General features: G+C 33.5%; 1 long non-coding RNA gene across 1 annotated transcript; it reads left to right on the top strand.

The window, feature by feature from the left end:
- The first annotated feature begins 1666 nt into the window (after positions 1-1666).
- Positions 1667-2014, top strand: LOC149558788 (uncharacterized). Its single transcript, XR_016365076.1, has 2 exons — positions 1667-1810; positions 1910-2014. It is a non-coding gene; the product is annotated as an uncharacterized LOC149558788 (long non-coding RNA).
- The last annotated feature ends 18973 nt before the right edge of the window (positions 2015-20987 follow it).

The following is a 20987-nucleotide window of genomic DNA, read 5'->3' as shown; positions in this document are numbered from 1 at the left end:
TGTTGCTGGCTTTTAACCAAGGTTGCTGACTGATTTGTGGGTCAATTCAATAGAAATAAAAATAAAATTTAATAACTAAATAAAGAAATACTAACACAGATCAATAAAATATTAAAAGTAACACTACAAGAAATTTGAAACGGCAAAGAGGTCAAAGGATTTCAGATCTAGAAATAAGGCCTAAAAACCACCCTTCCATTGACGGACATATACTCCTCTGTTACGCATTACTATTTTGTGTTTCAGTTTTACTGCACGAAACTTCTTCTTATGCTTAAATTGCTTTAATGTGTGCCATTCTTCCTGGCTGGTTACTGTTCACTAATTCATTGTCCTTAAGTTGTTGCACTGTTTCGAAAGGAGAGTTTAATCATGTCTTACAGACTCAAATAATAAGCTTAAAAAGGCGAACCTTGAGACATGCATTCATTCATGTTGTGACTTATGGCAAAGAGGATACATAATTCTCTGCGAAGTTCGACATACAATATATAAGTGTTTTTATTAGGGTTCTAGGTTACTTCCAATAGTTTCATGCTTCCCAATCGCTTTATATGATTCTACCTTTATATGCTAATTTAACCGCATTTCTATTGGGACATCTTTCATTGCAACTTGTTTTTTGTAATTAGTGCAAGGGAGTAGTACTCATGGCTGTGCAAAGATTTGGGATGGAAGATTATCACAAAGTGTTAAGTGAATGCCGCCTTTGTCAAGGCTCTTTAAGCAATGATGTTGGGGTGATATTAGAGTGGATGCAAAACTCCATTAATGGGTCTTAAATATATCTTTATATATGTATTACTGATACTTTAAGATGTATGTGGGCATGTTTTGGAAGAGGGTAGCCAGCTCATCTCACATGTTAATTTTGTAGTAGAATTTATAGGTTGTCTAAGGCCATCACTCTATTATCAAATTTATATTCTGTTCTCCTTTTTTTCTTAATGTTGAGTATATTTTGTTGTTACAATACTTGGAGGATTCCACTCCAGTATTGCGTTTGGTCTATCATTTTGTACATTTTTTAGATATATCATATCTGTTTATCATTGAATATTTTGCTTAAATAGAAACTGTAAGATCGTAATTCCAATGCAGCATTCACCTGAGTTTTTGGTTCTGCAGCTTTTTGTCTCCATTCCTCTAAAATTGCCTACACCAGACCCTGCATGGAATTATCCGAACTCTGTACATTTCAAGCTTTGGCATTATCGGTGGTCACAAGCATAATTATGACTGATTTTTTTGATTTATCTATGCTCATCGTACCTACTTAAATGCTTACCTTGTTATAAAAGACTGCATTGCACTATTGTTAATTAGTTCATGGCTTGATTTTTTTGGTGATACTACATCCAATACATTTAACAAGTTATTACATATCCAAACTAAATGTACTGGATATGGTGTTACATGTCTTTGGGAAAGGGAGGGCTCTGGTTTCAATAAATCCTATTTGCTCCTATACTTTTGCTTCCTTGCTTGTTGATTTATAGCTACAAACCAATGCTAAATGTACAATTTTTCACATTCATCTGCATATCTTTTCATTTTGAATTTTGTACGGATTCCTTCATATATTACAATTCAAGTTGTTTTATCAATCATTAAAATCAACAGTTAGAGCAAGCACTAATTATCTAATTGGAAATTTCTTAAACAGGAGCCTCGGTTAGGTAGATGGGGTCGCATTCAAGCTGCTCGCAACGGTGTTGCTTTGTACCCTATAGATATTTCATGATGAGCATGAGGAGAAAATTGGAATTATCGTATCATATCTTTGTTGCTTCTCTCAGTGATATGCCTGGTATGTACATTAGTGTATAGGAGAACTTGGTGCATGTTTTGGGAAATCCTTTATAGCAACACATTCTCCTGATTTGTCAATGTTTGCTTTATGTCTAAGGTCGTCTGCTGCATTTCAAGTTTCAAGCACCAAGATCGTTCTGACCCCTAACTGTGGCCGACCAGAATATTTTATTCGGGAATATATCAAATGTATTTTTAGGAAGTTGGCTTGGCATGAGACGTAGTGCAGAGAGAATTTTCTAATTTTGTCCTCTCAATCTATGCATTCTTTTATTTTTTGTAAAGCCAATGTAATTTTGTAGTAGATATGAAAAAAATTGCTTAATGATTTAATCTTTTTAATACACCTCTAGAAGTTGCCTTCTTGAGGTCAATTTTGAGAAACCTGAATCTACATCAGGTGCCATGCAAATTCGCCAGATTTTATCAAATTTTAGGCTATATCTAAATGGGCCTCGCAAAATAATTTTACATAGAAGGTGAATTGTATGGCCTATCAGTGCATGTCTCATTATTTAGTGGAGTTGGATTCTACTGAACATTATGTATTTTGGCATTTCTCATATTTAACTTTTCTGTAATACAGAAAATGTGCTCGATCTTTACTTGTATCATAAAGAATTATGTCATCAAATTGTCAAACAAGGTGACTGACACATGAGGTTGGTAGTACAAAATTACATTAAAGTCGCAAAAAATTAAAGAATGGATTTCACAACATAAAAATGCAATGTGCTGTAACATATAACTCATGAAACCATAATCAGGAGCTGGTGATAAATTGAATGGCTGTATGTTACTGCATGTGTGGTACCTTTTATGCTGAAATCAATCGTTGTATTATTTTTGGCATTTTAACGTTATGGTGTTATATAATGTGTAATGTAGATCAAAGTTAAATATGTAGTTCTTTGTCAGCTGAAGACCACATTGGACTGCACGGATGGCATCCTTTTCAAGTTTAAATCAATTGGTGTCAATTTTCATTGTAACTATATGTTTTATACTTTTTGCAATTTAGATTAATGTTAAATTTGGAGTTCAAGTGCAATAAAATAAGCAATGGGCACTGTATGGCACACATGCAAGGAGTTACAATTCACCGTGGCTATTAGAGAATACAATGAGTGCCGGTCACGACAATAACCAATAGTATTCCACATTACACAAAGAAGCGAAGTTCCACTCAGTGGTAGAGAACTGCACATATCAGAATATTGCATGTGGGGTGAACTTTATGATTTTACATTTTGAGCTTATTTGCATGCTATTTCCATAGCTATACATTTGAAGATTGACAACATTAGTTGGCTTTTGATTTGCATGCTTTTATGCAAAGTCTTGTTGAGTCTATTGGTGCAAAAACAGTGACAATCACTTAAAATCATTGTTGTTGATGTGTAAGGGCATGACATAATTTGCTTCATCAAATTGTAAATGATGACACGCACACACAAAAACTAGGCAAGGTTAGTTTCTCCATTCATCAAACCTTGAGATGAATAGATTTAAAGGCCTGGAGCAAAGATGAAGGATGACAATAATCCAAATTATTTGCCCTAGGATGATGAAATAATGTTAATATCATATTCTTTGAATGATACAGAAAGTGAAAAATGAATTGATACTTTGCCAATTGTGGATGGTAGAGAACTTGTGCTCTTGTAAGAGGTCAAAAGTTCAAATCTGTAGTGGGGAGGGGTTGTACACCTTATATTAAAAGCATTAATATAAGCACAATAAGAATAGCAATCGACCAAAGAGTACTATCCTAGGGTGATGAAATAATGTTTTTGATTAACTAAAACAGGGTTTGAAGGGTGCTTGAAACCTTGTACAAGCCTAAAGTTTTCAATGAGTGCATAAACAAAAGGTACAATAAATAAATGTAGAACTAGTCACCCCCCAATCTAAGGGTAACCATGGTGACAAAAAGCTAGTCACCAGCCAAAAGAAAAGATCCAGCTAGGAGGCAGGGCCAGATACATCACGATTTGCCCTTTGATTTAGAGCTTCCCTTGCATGATCGAAGATTCATTTTTAAGGAGCAGATGGCCTAGTTTTCTTTCTTTTTACTGCATTCCAACTATCCTCCACCTTAGTTGCTTCAGCAATCCGATCTCCAAAAGAAACAGAACAATGGAACCCAAGAGAATTCGAGAAAACAACAATCTCCCTAGAAGAACCCAAAGCCAATTGGCCCCCCACTGAAACAGGAGGAAAGTCCAGAACAAGGGCGGGGCCAAGAGAGGGAACAGGGTCCTGGCCCCCAATAGGACCACGAGGAACAACAAACTCCTCCACCGAAGAATCATCTGCAAGGGAGACATTCGTAGACAAGGGTAGAACAGAGGAGGTCTCCAAAGAAGGGGCCACAAGAGAGCCATTTGAGACAACAGTCGTGGCAGCCACCAAAGAGTCCTAAGGAGAGTCACCATCCCCAACAGAGGGGGCTTTGAGGATAGTGTAATGATCATTCGACACATTCTTCCACCAAGGAGACTTCTTCTGTCTAGGTTTTTCAGAGGAGCAGCAAGGTGACCGGTCTTGTGGCACTTTCTGCATCGAAAAGGGATACCTTCGTAATCAAGACACTGGATCCAAGATCCAATTAGAGAGGCCAAACAAATCTTCGCTGAGAGACCTTTGGAGATGTTGACCTCAACTAGGATCCGAGCATAAGTGGTGCTATACACATTGGAAGAAGCATAAGTGATGAAATAATGTTAATATCATATTCTTTGAATGTTAAAAAAAGCTAAAACAATGATTCAATGCTCAACTTTAGATGGTGGGAAACTTGTGTTTTTGTAAGAGAGGTCACGAGTTAAAATGTATAGGAGATAGGGTTTGCACACCTTATATTAGAGGTGCAATAACATGTCTCCTAGATATTTAAGTATGAGGTAGTCTTGTATAATGGATTATAAATGACCTATGTGTTATGCCATTTCAATGTTCAAAATAAAATAAAGTTCATCCTTCATAAACATAGCATACAATTTAAATACTCCAACTCTAGATGGTGAGAAACTTGTGTTCTTGTAAGAGAAGTCACGAATTCAAATGTATGAGAGATAGGGTTTGTACAACTAATATTGGAAGTGCAATCAGATGTCTCCTACATATTGAAGTATGAGGTAGGCTTGTGCAATGGATTATAAATGACCTATGCTCTCTCATTTCAATGTTTAAAATAAAATAAATTTTTTCCTCCATAAATATAGCACACAATTTAAATATTCTCACAAGCCAATCAATTTGTGACTACCAAATAAGTTAATTAATATATATATATATATATATATATATATTTTAACATAATTGATATTTTACATATAAATTTTAAAAAAGTACAAATAGAATCAAACCTAAATTAAATAATTTATTATTATCATTTAATAATAAAACACCAGACGCACATAAATCAATAAAGTAAAATAAGGATTGTAACATAACCATCAATATTTTTAAATATATTGATGTACATATATACCTGCTTTATGTTTTGTGCCTTACTCTTTTATTTAAGATTTGTACTCTTAGTAATTTCTCTAAAATCACGTTGAATATGGGCAAACTAATATTTCTCTTTTATACACCTTTCAATTAATAAAGTCATCCACCTAAATAATTTGTATTCATTGGATTATTATTTTCCTCATCTCTATCTACGTCATAATGTCTTCCATTATTTGAACTTATCTATCCTTCTCGAGATATTTAGTTTTGAATAATTCTTCCATTCGAAGGAAGATTGGATTGCCTAATCTTAGAAAGGTACATATTAAGACCGATGTTGACATCCCACCGCCTTTAGTCCTTTAGTGGATCTCTTTACTATGGTTGGAGAATGGAAAGTTATCTTGCATTTATAGATATAAATTCTTATTTGTTTTATCAAGTATAATTAGTATCAAATTTGAATAATTTCTATAATGTAAGTATTAAAAACAATATGTAAAAAGATTGTTTTCTTAGGATGTTTTTATTTTAAAGTTTTTATAGAGCACATCAATATAATTATTCAAGTAATCTAACAATATCTTAAATTTACTATATGATCTGGATTTGTGTTGATATAGTATCTAAAGTCTTATTTGATCATTTCTTTTGAAAAGCTTGGGGAATACTTGATATTTAAAGATAACGCAAGGGACTCAACAATGGTGATGCTAATCGACCAAGGCTTGTATGAGTTTCTTGTTCACTTAATTTTTTGACATTCTCTTTTTGCTATATATCAATGGATCACTAATATCCAGAAGCTTATTTTGAAGGAAATCTTAGAAATTTATCCTTGTGTTAGTGGCTTCTCAATTGTGTATTGTGATCATATTGAGGACTGTAATGCAATTCTCCACAATCTAAAGGCATGGGAACAATATCTTTTGGTCAAACTGTGACCATTTTTTTGATCTTTCTGTAGAATCATTCTATATTCAATTTGGTTTGGGTTCAACATCTCCCACTACATTATTGTAGTGATTCTTGTTTTGAGGTGATTGGTGATGCATTAGGTTACATTTGGATATTGACAATTACTCCATATTTCATCCACAACATTTACACATATTTTGGTAGATTTAAACATATAAAAGGATCTACCACAAAATTAAAGCCCAGCGTGGATGACCAAATTAGGTTTCTCATGTACTAGCAAAGAACTACACGTTTGTTGTTGGTGATGTTACACCATTAGGCATGTGGTCATTGATTGCCCTAATCCAAAATCCAATGAAAAGTTTGTTGCAACTCGGTGTTAAGAGGTTGCCCCAAACCACTACACAATTGACTATCCAATTGAGGTTACACACATTGCATCTAAGTTTGAGCAAGGACAACATTTCTCAGTTGAAAGTGAGTAATGATCTTAAGAGATCTAACATGGATGCTTGCACTTATCTTCATTGTGATTTTGTCATTTGTTGGTTGGTGATTCTTATTGTATGCTCAGACTTATAGGACTTAGAGATGACATACAATTTCTCAGGCAATGTGTTATGCTCATGTGTTGTGTTATTCTTCCAATAAATCTTGTTTATATGTAAGATTAATTATGATTGTTGATAGTAGTTATAATGTTGGATAATGTGTTCCTGACTTTATTTATGCGAACTAGGAAATAGAGCTATATCCTTTGATTACACCAAGGAAAGTGGACCCACTTGGTTCAAGCTCATATTTGATTGAAAAGGTTTTAGCAGAAGGTGAATTAGATACTACTTCATTGAGTTGAAAATGACAATTTAAAATGACTAAAATGGATCTCAAATTGTCTAATACATTAGGCACATTACTTTATGGTCTAGAATCAATATTTATAGGGTCAATTAAAGATTGGCCTTTATTAATTTCTACATCTTTGAGCTCATTCATCTCAAAATTGATATCCTCATGTGAATGAATTGTAACAAGGATTCTAGCTATAAACAAATTTGATTCTCTAACTGTGAAAGAATTGATCATCAACAAATTTCTTGTCTTTGTTCCTCTTAGTTCTTGGCTCTTTCTTCCTTGGAACATCTGGTCTAACTTCCCCAATCATTCTATGTATAACATCATCAATTTTGCGGTAACTTCCTTTGCTTCTCGATTGTGAAAATACTTATTCTTCTTTTAGCTTGCTCCAACATGTTACATATCTCATCGATAGTGATTAAATGGAGTATTATAGGTAGTGATGCTTCACTAATCTTCCAATTTTTGTCTAAAGCAATCGATCTCTCCTCCAATATACCATATCAATGCTCGAGTAATTGATCTTCAATTTCAACCAAGGTTCTACTAAAATTTATCAATTGATCAATAACTCATTTCTCTAACTTTCTTTTATCCTCTTTATTAGACAATTGATTACACTTTAATAGGAACTAAGATACCATACTTAACTACTTTACCAAGTATTTTAAAAATTGTATTTTTATTCTTGCCCACATCAGTTTATCAATTGATAATACAATTGGCCCAAACACAAATTAGTATACTGAGAGGGGGAGGGGGGTGAATTAATATACTATACTAGTTTCAACTTTTTTGCTTATATCACACTTCACACCAGTCTACAGGTTTGTGCTTGCTACAACTTAACTAGTTAGAATTAAGTAAAAACAATGAACATGAACGTAGCAACACATAACACAATATTTATCTCATGGAAATCTGGCTAGGGTAAAAACTACAGTATGTAAGTCGATCCTCACAAAGCTTGCACTCTCCTAAAGTGCGCCTGGTCAATCTTATCTGTGTTAAAAGATTACAAAGACATTGTTAAGGGATTTTGATGAGGCCTATAAAAATCTTGCCCTATTAGGAGCAACCCTGTCAAAGGACTTTGGAACACAAGTTAATGTGTCACCCTGTTAGGGAATTTGACGCAAGAACCCTGTTAGGGTCCACTCTCAATGAGATTTTCTGTTATAGAGATTAGTAAACAATAGGGATTGATCTAATAAAATAGCTACTACACTTAGCTTGGAAATAGATCCCTCTTCATCCATTCTGACACATTTGGAACTATGCTCCATCTTCTCTTGGCTAAACAACTTCATACACGATCACTTGTGGACTTGGCTCTGCTCACTCTCGCACATGATCACACTTGTGTTGTTTTGGCTCACTAGATTATCCTCAACACATTCTTAGGTGTAAGATCTTCCCTCACTTTGTCACTTTCTTCACACTTTTAGATTACACTTATCCTGACTCTTTGGCTAATCAATCAACAATCTCGTTGCAGTAGTGCGTCACTCTTGTTAGATGTAGTATGTTTGTATAGGATTCATGGGTGTCTTGTGTCTTCGATGACTTTCTTTTGTTGGAAAGAATTCAAATTTGAATTCTTTCGACCGTTCCTTGATATGTCAACCCCATCACCATTAAGTGCAATGATGAGTGCAGTTCTACCCACTTGGTGACATCGCAGTCATTAGTATCTTGCTTCATGTTTTTCTTGCTAACTTGGCCAAGCCATCTTTCATAGTCACTAGTTGATTTGACATTCTTTCTGCTTGACATCCTTCAACAGATTCTCTCTTCACTTAGCATAATTCCATCTAAGTGGATCTCCTTTGTCATTGCCTCTACTAGGCTTGTACTTCATCTTTCTCTGATCACCCCTGTGAACTAGAGTCACACCTATAAGATTAATGTGCCTTTTTGGCCATTACTTCCTACTAGTCTTGGTTCCTTCTTGTGCCTTGACATCAATGAAAACATCTTCATAACATCATCATTACTTCCTACCAATCTTGGTTCCTTCTTATGCCTTGACATCAATGAAAACATCTTCATAACATCATCATTACTTCCTACCAGTCTTGGTTCCTTCTTGTTCTTGATCCTTTGTGGGTTTACTTAGACTTAAGGGTAAAAGCACAAACATGTGTCACCCTTTTATAAAGGAAAATGATATCAAAATTTAAACTGTTCAAATTTAATGACAGAAAAGGGACATTTGTGTTTAAAATTTGAAGATGATGTAAACTAATGAAATGTGTAAAATTGGATGAAGTTTATGCCTATAATTTTTTATTTTTTAATTGAGTGAAATTTTTATCATTTTAAAAAATTTTTAAGTCTATTTTTAAATTATTTTAAAATGTTGAAAATATACAGTTTCGTTCGCACCAAACAAATATATGCAAATGATCATATGTTGGTCTAATTTAAACTATGTTATAGTGGACTTGTATACCTAGAGGACAAAAAAATATTTTAAACTTATATGTTTCAAGTTATAAGTGTTCAAAGTCGAACTTGTCAGAAATTGACAGTTTTTTTTCCCGCCAAACTTTTTCTATCAAATATACACATTTAAAAAAAAAAAATTACATATTCTTGAAGATGACTCTCTCCTGGAGAGGTACACATAAAGTTTTTATTTTTTGAACATGATTTACTATTTTTTTTCTTTTTTTGAACAAACATTTTGTTGAATTTTAAAAGACCTACTCGTAATATTTTATAAATATAACATACTTAAAATAATCAAAATACCACAAAATTTATATGAACATAATATTGACCCCAAGCTCGTCAAAAGGGTATTTTTAGTTTTTAGAAAAACTTCATTTTGTATGGAGAAATTAGTATTGAAAGTGAAAAGTTTTGAGAAATTGCATCTTTTGTTTGTGTGGCTGCCACTTAGGATGACACATAGACAGTTATGACCAAACCCCTTTCGACCGCAACTCTTTTGGCTGTAACGGTTTCGGCCGTAACCCTTATCGGCCCCAAAAAATCGCTACTGGTTACATTGGTGGTTTCATATAAAATAATTTTCTTTTAATTTCAATTTATAATAACTGCACAATAAATTGCAAAATTTAAAGGAGCATTTTCAAAAATAAATATTTTTTTGAAGCCGTGTTTATCAATTGTTTCGTGGAGTTTAATGACAATTACAAAGGATCGTCAATAAGGTATTTTTTTTCACCTAGTTATTTTTATGTACTCTATATTGAAGTATTGAAATATATTTCTAGTGGAATCTAAATTAAAGGATCGTCAAAGTATTGAATAGGTAATAAAAAGGCTAGATCAAGGAAATACGACAGAATAAGAGATGACAAAATGAAGGGTCATACAAAACGTAATCAAAACCAACCTATCGAAGTTAATGAAGAAGATGAGATTCATGAAGAGGACAAGATTCATGAAGATGAACAAATTGATAGTTTTAATGATAGAAACATATTATTAGGTGTAGGAAATTTGATGGATATGGGTGAGGACCTATTTTATAGTCGAATTCCATCTACAAAAATGGCAAAAGAGAACACTATTAAAAAGCATTGTCAAAACATGTGGGATGAATATTTCAAAAACAAAAGTATATTTGGAAAGACACAATTATTTGTCAAGTTATTTAGGAGAAAATATATGAGGCCTGTTTTGGAGTTGTTGGGTGTTGATAACAGGAAAAACCATGCACATAATGTTAATAAAACAATAGTTAAAAATTTGCAAACTGCTTATAACAAAATTGACAACACAACTCAAGGAGGTGATTTGAGTGCTACATATAGAGCGTTGATGACTATTATATCTAGTAGAAAGTTAACACATAGAAAACAAGTACGTGCAATTTTTGATTTACTACATATATCTAGAACTATTCAAAGATACATTAGGAGGAGAAATATGTTAGATGAAAACATTGAGAATATTTGGGTGAATATTTGCAGAGCTCCTCAAAAACACAGAATTTTTGAAGATATAAAAAAATATAGATTATTGAATTTGGGACCACATCGTCTCGTGTTTCTTCCAATAGACATGATACTCTACAAATTAAAGATCAAGAGACAGGGGTAAAAATTGAACATCCAAAACATTTTATAGATATAACACAAAGTGAATTATTTCAAATATTCAAGCAAAAATTTTCAAATGTGAAAATATGTTAGAGAATGTTTGAGAGCCTACATCCTTCCTTTGTATGCATAAATAAGAAACGTAAAACTTGGTGTTGTCAAAACCATATTGAATTTGGTCTACACTTGTAATCATAAAAAAAGGTTATGGCAGTACTTGATCCAAATTTGGTCATCCTTAGCAGTACATCACAATTTGTGAAGTCTATGTTTCGTGATATACTAGAAGATTTAGATGAGTTCAAAGTACAGTGCATCATAAATCAATGTCCAGATTATGGAGATTTATCTAAATTTCCATCGCAAATTGAGAATATTGATGAATCAACAACAGTTTCATGCATGAGATATGAATATGAGACATACCAAAATAAGACAGGAGTTGAATCCAAAAAAAATGTATTGAAGGAGAGTGAAATGCGGTATGATGAGTTTGCGAACAACTTTCGTCCATTGATATATCTACATATCCAACATTGTCATGGTGCATGATGGCAAGCTAGACAATTTTGTGATTCAAAAAATTGTTTTCCACTTGGTTGTATTCTAGTTGTAGATTTCTCTGAGAACTATACATTTTCACCTCAAACAGAGCTTCAAGGAAAATATTTTCATTTTGAACAAGTTGCAATATTTGTGCAAGTGGTTTATAGACATGCAAAATTTGAGGTGGATGAGATAGAAAGTTCGGAGAAAAATGAACACATTATCATCAAGGAGGTTCATTTCTATATTAGTGATGATAGAGTTCATGATAGGAGCTATGTTGCTCATTTTTTGCAATGATCTCTCAAGATCTTAAAAATTGTCGAATAAATTTTTCAGAGCAATGGATCTGGTCTGGTAGTTGTGTAGGTTAGTGTATGTATGTGTACATTTTTATTTAACTTTAAATTCGAAACTTAAATTGATTTGTACACATATTTCAATTTGATTTCTATATATTTTTATTTTTAATAATCTCATTTCATGAACTCACAAGACAACTTAAATCTGCAAAAGGATTTAATTGGTTAGCCATGCAACTTGCTAGAAGAAATGTTAGTTTTTTGTGGAACTGCTTTGAAAGTGGACATGGAAAAGGGGAGCACGATGGAGCAAGAGCATGTATAAAGTGCGCACTTAAACAACATGAATTTGTAGGTACATATGTACATACATTTAGTGTGTTCTTGATCTACTTATAGAATATATACATGTATAAATTATGTCTAGAGAGACACACGTGCGCGCGCACACACACACCCACACACACAGATTTAATTTTTTTTAAATTATATATACATGCATGTTACACATGTAGAAGTTATGAAAACCAACTTCATAGATCACGAAAAACACCTCCATGCAAATAACCTGTACTGAAGAGAAGCCAGAAAAGGAAAAAATAGAGTTTGGAAAATCTCAATGGTGTGAGAGCAAAATTGTATTCCAAGTTATGAAAACAAAAAGTACAAAAGTTCAACCTTAATGGTGAACGAAACCCTAAAGGGAAAGAAAACTAGGTTTGCACATTATAATTAATATAAAATATTAATTATATGCACCTAAGAGAAAGCTTAAGTAACTAGAGTAATAAAGAACTTGATTAATTAAATCAACATGATCTATAAATTAATAAGAAAAACAAATAATTACTCTAACACCCTACCTTAAGTAAAGCTCAGGAGGAAGCTAACCTAGCATGCCGTCTTTTATAACAAGGTAAGCATTTAAGTAGGTATGATGAGCATAGATAAATCATAAAAATCAGTCATAGTTATGCTTGTGACCACCGATAATGCCAAAGCTTCAATTGTACAGAGTTCGGATAATTCCATGCAGGGTTTGGTGCAGGCAATTTGAGAGGAATGGAGACAAAAAGCTGCAGAACCAAAAACTTAGGTGAATGCTGCATTGGAATTACGATCTTACAGTTTATATTTAGGCAAAATATTCAATGATAAACAGATATGATATATCTAAAAAATGTACAAAATGATAGACCAAACACAATACTGGAGTGGAATCCTCCAAGTATTGTAACAACAAAATATACCCAACATTAAGAAAAAAAGCAGAACATAATATAAATTTGATAATAGAGTGATGGCCTTAGACTACCTATAAATTCTACTACAAAATTAACATGTGAGATGAGTTGGCTGCCCTCTTCCAAAACATGCCCACATACATCTTAGAGTATCAGTAATACATATATAAAGATATATTTAAGACCCATTAATGGAGTTTTGCATCCACTCTAATATCACCCCAACATCATTGCTTAAAGAGCCTTGACAAAGGCGGCATTCACTTAACACTTTGTGACAATCTTCCATCCCAAATCTTTGCACAACCATGAGTATTACTTAAATTAATTGTATTTTAAGTATTTTAGTAATTAAATTAATTGTTTTTTAAGTGTTTTAGTAATCAAATTAATTATTTTAAAGTGTTTTAGTAATCAAATTAATATTATTTTAAGTGTTTTAGTAGTTGATTATTTAGATTAGTTAATTTTTTTAATATAGTTAGATCATATGTTAGATAAAGAGCTATATAGTATTTTTTAATTAAGTATTTACTTAATTTCATAAATGTAGATTTTACATCAAACATAGAAAACTCAAGTTGAGACCTAGATAACTAAATTAATTACATTTGAGAAAAAATTAACATAGTAGAAACCTATATAGATAAAGTTAACATGCAGTGAAACATTAGGTAGAACTAAACTATAATAACTTAGATAGTTGTTCAAACTTGAAAACTTAAAATTTAACCAATTTCAAATTTAGAAAACTTGGAAACTATAATTCAACATACATGTACATGAAACTTAAAAAACTTGTTCAGACCTCAAGATAGCTAAAAATTAGTTACATTTTAGAAAGCATTAACATAGTAAACCTATGTACTTTAACATGTAGTCAAAAATCAGGTAGAAGAAAGTTGACTTAATTTCAAATTAGTTTTTTATCACACATGCACATGTGCATATTTTTTGTTCACATATATGAGCTAGACACATCAAGTTGATATATATTTATAAAAGTGTGTTAAATAAAACGATGATCTATATTTTTTAGTTACATTCAACTTTATACATGTTTTAAATTAAATTAAATTTTCAATTTTATATTTACTTACATATATCTTAACTCTGCATTTATCGGCATAGATCTTCTTTGCATATCATTATGACATCTGGTACTAGTGGTGCACCTACATCCTCAGAGGAGGCTAGTGTTCAGGGAGGGGGTCATAGTGTTGAGTCAGGTACAACATGTAGACCTACATCATCCTCTAAGGAGAGACAACATTTATTTAGAGACACAGTTGCTAGATTATCTCATGCTGTAGAGTTTCTTGATTCTACACTTTTGGATTCTACCACTCTCCCTAACAGGGAGAAAATTGTTTCTATGAGAGATGAGTTATGCCATATGATTTAGACGATAGAGGCATACAACCCATATGATGAAATCAGTATTGAGACTTTTTACTCTTCTCTTTCTCATAGTGTCACTGGCACTGTGAAGTATACACAGATTGTTAGAGAGGTCTCCATCGCTATGGTGAAGAGTATGTTTCCCTTTTATACAAATAGGTCTAGGCTTGGAGGTTATTTGGCTTTGAAGTGTATGGATTAGCTTGTTGCACCATTTATATATCCTCGTTGGTTAGTTACTCATCACAGGTGGCTATAGATGGATGAGTTTCCTCTTTATTTATGCAAACAATTGTTTGCAAAATTTTATTTACATCATGATGTAGATTATACAAATTTTTCAAGTCATGTTGGACAGGGCCTCGATAGATTATCAGAGAGATTTAGACTTGCAGACACCCCTACACCCGTTAGTAAACGAGCAATGATGGGTCCAAACCTTTTGGTCATGCTAAGAGCTCCACATATGGTTGTTGTAGGTATGACTATTCTAGATGATACAATCCAACTCAAATCTATTCTAGCATTGCCACAGTTACTACACAGTTACAGGAGATGTCTTCAGATCGATGTGGTAGATATATGTTATGATCTCGTGGTACCATTCTGAGAGCTACACCCTCTAGCACAGGAGTTGATGATGTGTATGTGATAGCAGATATAACATCTCCACTGAAGGTTTCTGCTATATTAGATGTGGATGAATTGTGTTGTATGGCATCCTATTTAGCATCTGATCTTCTTGGTTTATATCACTCTTAGTGACATTGGTGGACACATCAGCCATATTCTCTCACGCATAGCAAGATCACTGGGTTCATAGAGACAGGAGGATATCCTTGCACCTTCTACAACACCTGCTCCTATACGGGGCCCTACAGCACCCACCCCCCACCTACTGCTCAGGATCTTGTACCACCTCCTAAAGCACCCCCCCATAATCAGGCCCCCACAGTACAACGAAGTTTATTTACCACTATGCTTTCAGATGAGGTAGTCAACCTGGACCAAGCTACTTTATCACTTTATGATTCAGATATCAATCAGATTGGCAAAGCATTACATGATGCTATGGTAAATATAAATTTATATATGTTTAAATTTACTTGTTACTATAATTTACACTTATAATTTTAATGTGTACTTGAGCTTTTATACATGTACTTAAAGACATACATATATTCAAGTGATTCAATCTGACTTGTGTACATACATTTGTTCTATAGGGTCTTAGTGATAGTGCATTGGATTTTTGAGATCTTCAGACCCCAATAGATCCTGCACAACATGAGTCACAGGTATGTTGCATTTTTTAATATATATTTGATTCATATATATATATATGCACGTACATAATTTTATATAATATAACAAATTTTTTTCATTTGACACAGGGTTCAGACCCAAATCATAGTGCCTCTTGGGATCATGGATCAGAGGGGAATGTGGTTAATCTCATTCTAGATGTCTATTTCATTGATTTGTTGGGACATTATATATATACATGTTATTTCAAATACTTTGATTTGGAGACCTTGATGTTGTTTATATGTTATTTGGATACATTTGATGTGCCATTTTAGAGACAATTGATGTGGTATTTTGGATACATTTTACATGGGTCCATTATTTCATAGATGTGCTATTTTGTAGATGTACATGTTATGTTCATGTTGAATGTATTTATGTTTTCAATATTGATATTTTTATTTCATAGATCATGTGTTATTTTGTACATGTGTTACAACATTTAATCAATAAATTGTATACATATTTAAGAACATAAAGCTCACTAGTAAAGAATACATGTGTTACAAGATTTAACCAATAAATTTAATACATATTTAAGAACATAAAGAGTATTAGTAAAGAATACATGTGTTACAACATTTAATCAATAAATTGTACACATATTTAAGAACATAAAGAGTACTAGTAAAGATTACATGTGTTACAACATTTAATCAATAAATTATATACATATTTAAGAACATAAAGCTCACTAGTAAAGAATACATGTGTTACAACATTTAATCAATAAATTTAATATATATTTAAGAACATAAAGAGTACTAGTAAAGAAAACATGTGTTACAACATTTAATCACTAAATTGTATACATATAAGAACACAAATAATACATACAAACGTAAAGAATGTAATACATGAGCTATAGAATCTAATAAGAGTGTGTTTAATTAGTAAAGGGGTTTTCCTAATTGGATGTCTTAAGGGGAAAGTTCTTAGAATGGGATGTCTTAAGTCGTTGTCTTAAGGGGAAGTCTTATGGGAGGGTCTTAAGGGGAAGTCTTATGGGGAGGTCATAAGGGGAAGTCCTAATGGGATGTCTTAAGGGGTTGTCTTAAGGGGAAGTCTTAAGGGGAGATCCTAAGGGGAAGTCATAATGGAATGTCTTAAGGAGAGGTCCTAAGGGGAAGTCCTAATGGAATATCTTAAGGGGTTGTCTTAAGGGGAAGTCTTAAGAGGAGGTCCTAAGGGGAAGTCCTAATGAGATGTCTTAAGGGGTTGTCTTAAGGGGAAGTCTTAAGGGGAGGTCCAAAGAGGAAGTCCTAATGGGATGTATACATATATATACATCAAACCATACACAAGATATAAATAACAATACATGTAACTTATAATTTGTACCATATATCCAAGATCCATGATCAAATGTATATAAATTTATAAAACATATATCCAAAATGATGTGTATGTAGTAAATATGTAAGTATGAGAGTTGTATATAGAAAATAAGTACAAATAGCTGAACTAGAGCTCCACAAACATTTTATTGTTAGGATCCTCTCTATTTTTAATTATCTCTAGAATATTATCATGTTCTTCAATAGACAGTTTCCACTTTTGATTTCCATGATGTCCTCTTCTTGCTATTGTGTCAAATTGCAACTTTGTCGCTATAACTTGGTTACTGTATTGTAAAAAAAATTGTCCAAGCATGTATTCAATAAATTCAATACCACTATTGGTTATCCTATTTTGTTGATAATATGTTCCTTCAACAACAATTGATCCAATTGGATATGACTGTCCATCAACATCTATAGTTCCTTCTAGTAACTTGTGTTTTGCTTTTGTGCATCTTAGAAGATAATAGTCTACATTTTCTACATTATCTGCTAAGGCTTGGACAGCAAAAATATCTCCTACATTTACATAAAAATAGACATGTTTATAAAGTGAAAACTTTAATATATATATATATATATATATAAGTTTTCTTTAATGAGCATACATGTGTGTGTGTGTGTGTGTGTGTGTGTGTGTGTGTGTGTGTGTGTAATACATGCCACAAACCTGCCATAACTGAATTAGAAACACACTCATAATCAACTAAATATACAGGATCATGAATGTCAATGTCAATGTCAGCATCTTCAAAAGGAGGCTTTCTGACTATGTGCTTCAAATCCCAATGTGAAACATATCCATTCGTAATATTTTCAAATAAACTCATTGGATTGTCCTTCATGTAGTCATCACAAAAACATGATTTCTCTCATACTTTAATCACTGGAGGCTTGTGGTGTCCTATAGTCACCACTTGATGTAAACTTCTAATACTAGAAATCATTTGGCAATTGTAATGATTAGATTGATCTATATCTAAACATACAAATACAGATAATTTAATTTAAAACTTGAATTATAAAAATATACATATGTAAATATTATATCAAATAAATAATGTATATATAATATTTTCCTTTCACTTCCCAAAAATAGCACTTATTGTGTTCAATATCTCGAGTAGCAAAATGATCTTTGCACCATTCAACAATTTCATTCACACTCTTTATCCTATTACTTAAATGTGTTGTTAGAGTAATTATTTATTTTGCTTATTAATTAGATCGTATTGATTTAATTAATCAAGTTCTTTATTACTCTAGTTACTTAAGCTTTCTCTTAGATGCATATAATTAATATTTTATATTAATTATAATGCACAAATCTAATTTTCTTTGCCTTTAGGGTTTTGTTCACCTTTAAGGTTGAACTTTTGTACCTTTTATTTTCATAACATGGAATACAATTTTTCTCTCACACCATTGAGATTTTCCAAGCTCTGCTTTTTCCTTTTTTTATTTCTCTTCAGTACAGGTTATTTGCATGCATGTGTTCTTGGCGATTTATGAAGTTGGTTTTGACAACTTTTACATGGTATCAGAGCGTCCTTACTGCTTCCTGGTTTATAGAGTTTGAAGCCATGATTAGGAGTCAAAAATCCTAGCTTTTTCGAGGTTTTTTCCTTCAATCAAGAGGACATTTTTTTGGCTCACTTTGGGCCCAAATAGATGTTGTCATTACAGTCAGAATCCATATAAAATTTTTGTTTTTCGACTACTATAGCGTTAGGCAAATTTTTTTTGCCTCCTGGAAGGTCGTACAAATGCATTTATTGCAACAAATTAAAAAAATGGTTTAAAAAATGGTCGTACAGGCTACTCCACCCATTGGCCACCCCGCCACTATTGGAGCACAGCCTGCGCTCAGCTCATGCTCAGTCGACACCGAATGTGTAGCCGCAGTGCTAGCCACTCCAGGCCACCTCCGACGATCGCCCTCCAGCCACATCCACTCAACCCCATCGCTATCAACACTAGTGGCACCACCCAGATCTGCCACTGCCACTACAACCTCTGCCAGTGACACCGTTGATAACCCCTGCGCAGGCATGATGTAGGCATGAAATCATTTTCAGACTAGAATACATCAACATCACGACTGATTATGTCATCTTTTCAATGAGCCACATCATTTTTTGGCACCAATTTTTTTACCTTGCTAACATCATCAATCTGACAGTTGATGTCATCATTCTAATGGCTGAAATTTTTTTCAACGATGGTCATGTCTGTAATTTTCCAATGAGCTTGTCTATTGTAGCAACAGTTGCTTTTTTGGCCATAATTTGAGAAAATGGAGGTCTTTTTTCAATTCGAAAGAAGCATCAAAATGCTGGTTCCAAGACAAAGATAATGATGCTAGTTTCATTCCATTTTGAGTCTATTTGTGCTCCCACTTTTTGTGTTGAAGAAGAGGCTTCAATTTCCTCTCACTCTGCATCTGGAATCCAGGTTCTTTTCTCAATTTTTGTGCTTTCAATAGTTGTTGCTTTGGTTTTTGAGGGATATATTTATCCATTGTGGGGGTAACCATTTTCTTTTCTATAATTTACTTCAAAATCGACCCTTCTACTTTCATCTTTTTCTCTCAATGTCGAACCCCTCTGTGGCCTGGCTAACGCCACACAACTATCACAATTGGAAAGCACACATGACTCAACTTCTTATGTCACGTGGCTTATGGTCATGTCTGGATGAAAATGAACCTATCCTGTAGCACCCTTTTGAGGTTCTTCAGCATAGGAACAAAATGGATGAGGCCATGGGATTGATTGCAGTGAACATCTCTGATAGTCTATTGTTTCACCTGGATGGTTTAACCACTCCTCAGGCTATTTAGACCAAGTTTCACAACTTGCTTGGCATAGTGAATGAGTTTCGGGTACTACAACTTGATGCAGAGTTGACTTCTTTGACACCTACTAGCTTGCCCACCATTGAGGACTTCTTGATGAAGTTTAAAACTCTACATACAGTTTTGCAAGGATGTGGGAAAAACAAAATAGATGATGAGTGTATTTTTTTTATACTCTCAAAGTTGCGAGGACAGTGTCAGTTCTTTTCTTCCACTTTCTACTCCACTATGGATGCCTTGGGTAACAGACATCAGATGCCTTCTTTTGAGACATTTTGTCATCGATTGACATGGGAACAGGCAAAGATCCAATAGATGGATGCCTCTGGCTCTTCCATCCAAGCATTGGTTGCTTAGACTTCTCAGGGGAAACCAAAAAAGAAAGCCAAACCAAAGAAAGATACACCAAAAATTGATGCCAAGCCTCTAGCTAACCCTTCCAAGGGTAAATCTCTTTTGAAGTCTACTGAGTCTACCTCCAAGACTAAGAAGAAATCAGCTAAGACCTACAATTTTTGTGGAAAGGATGGACATCTCATTTGTAGGTGTTGTAAATGTTTAGAGGCTTTAGAGGAAGCCATGCAGGAGCATCACATTTTAGCTCCTAAGTTTTCATTCCCCCCCTGTAGGGAAAGATCACGCTCTTACTGCATGAGCTATGACTTTTGGGCCTACTTGGATTCTTTATTTTGGTGCCTCTCACCATATTACAAACATTCAACAGTTGGTTACCTCATGTGCTCCTTGTGCTACTTCATAGATTGTTGTTGGAAACTCATCACATCTTTCAGTCGTAGGTTCTAGTTATGTTGCATTAGCTGGGGGTTCTCTTTAGGATGTTCTTTTTGTCCTTGACATAT

The sequence above is a fragment of the Cupressus sempervirens genome, chromosome 5, assembly GCF_028749045.1.
Source record: "Cupressus sempervirens isolate cs-2001-9-10 chromosome 5, ASM2874904v1, whole genome shotgun sequence".
In the NCBI taxonomy this organism is placed as follows: domain Eukaryota; kingdom Viridiplantae; phylum Streptophyta; class Pinopsida; order Cupressales; family Cupressaceae; genus Cupressus; species Cupressus sempervirens.
Note: the sequence above shows the minus strand (reverse complement) of the source record. Positions and strands in the feature narration are given on the sequence as shown.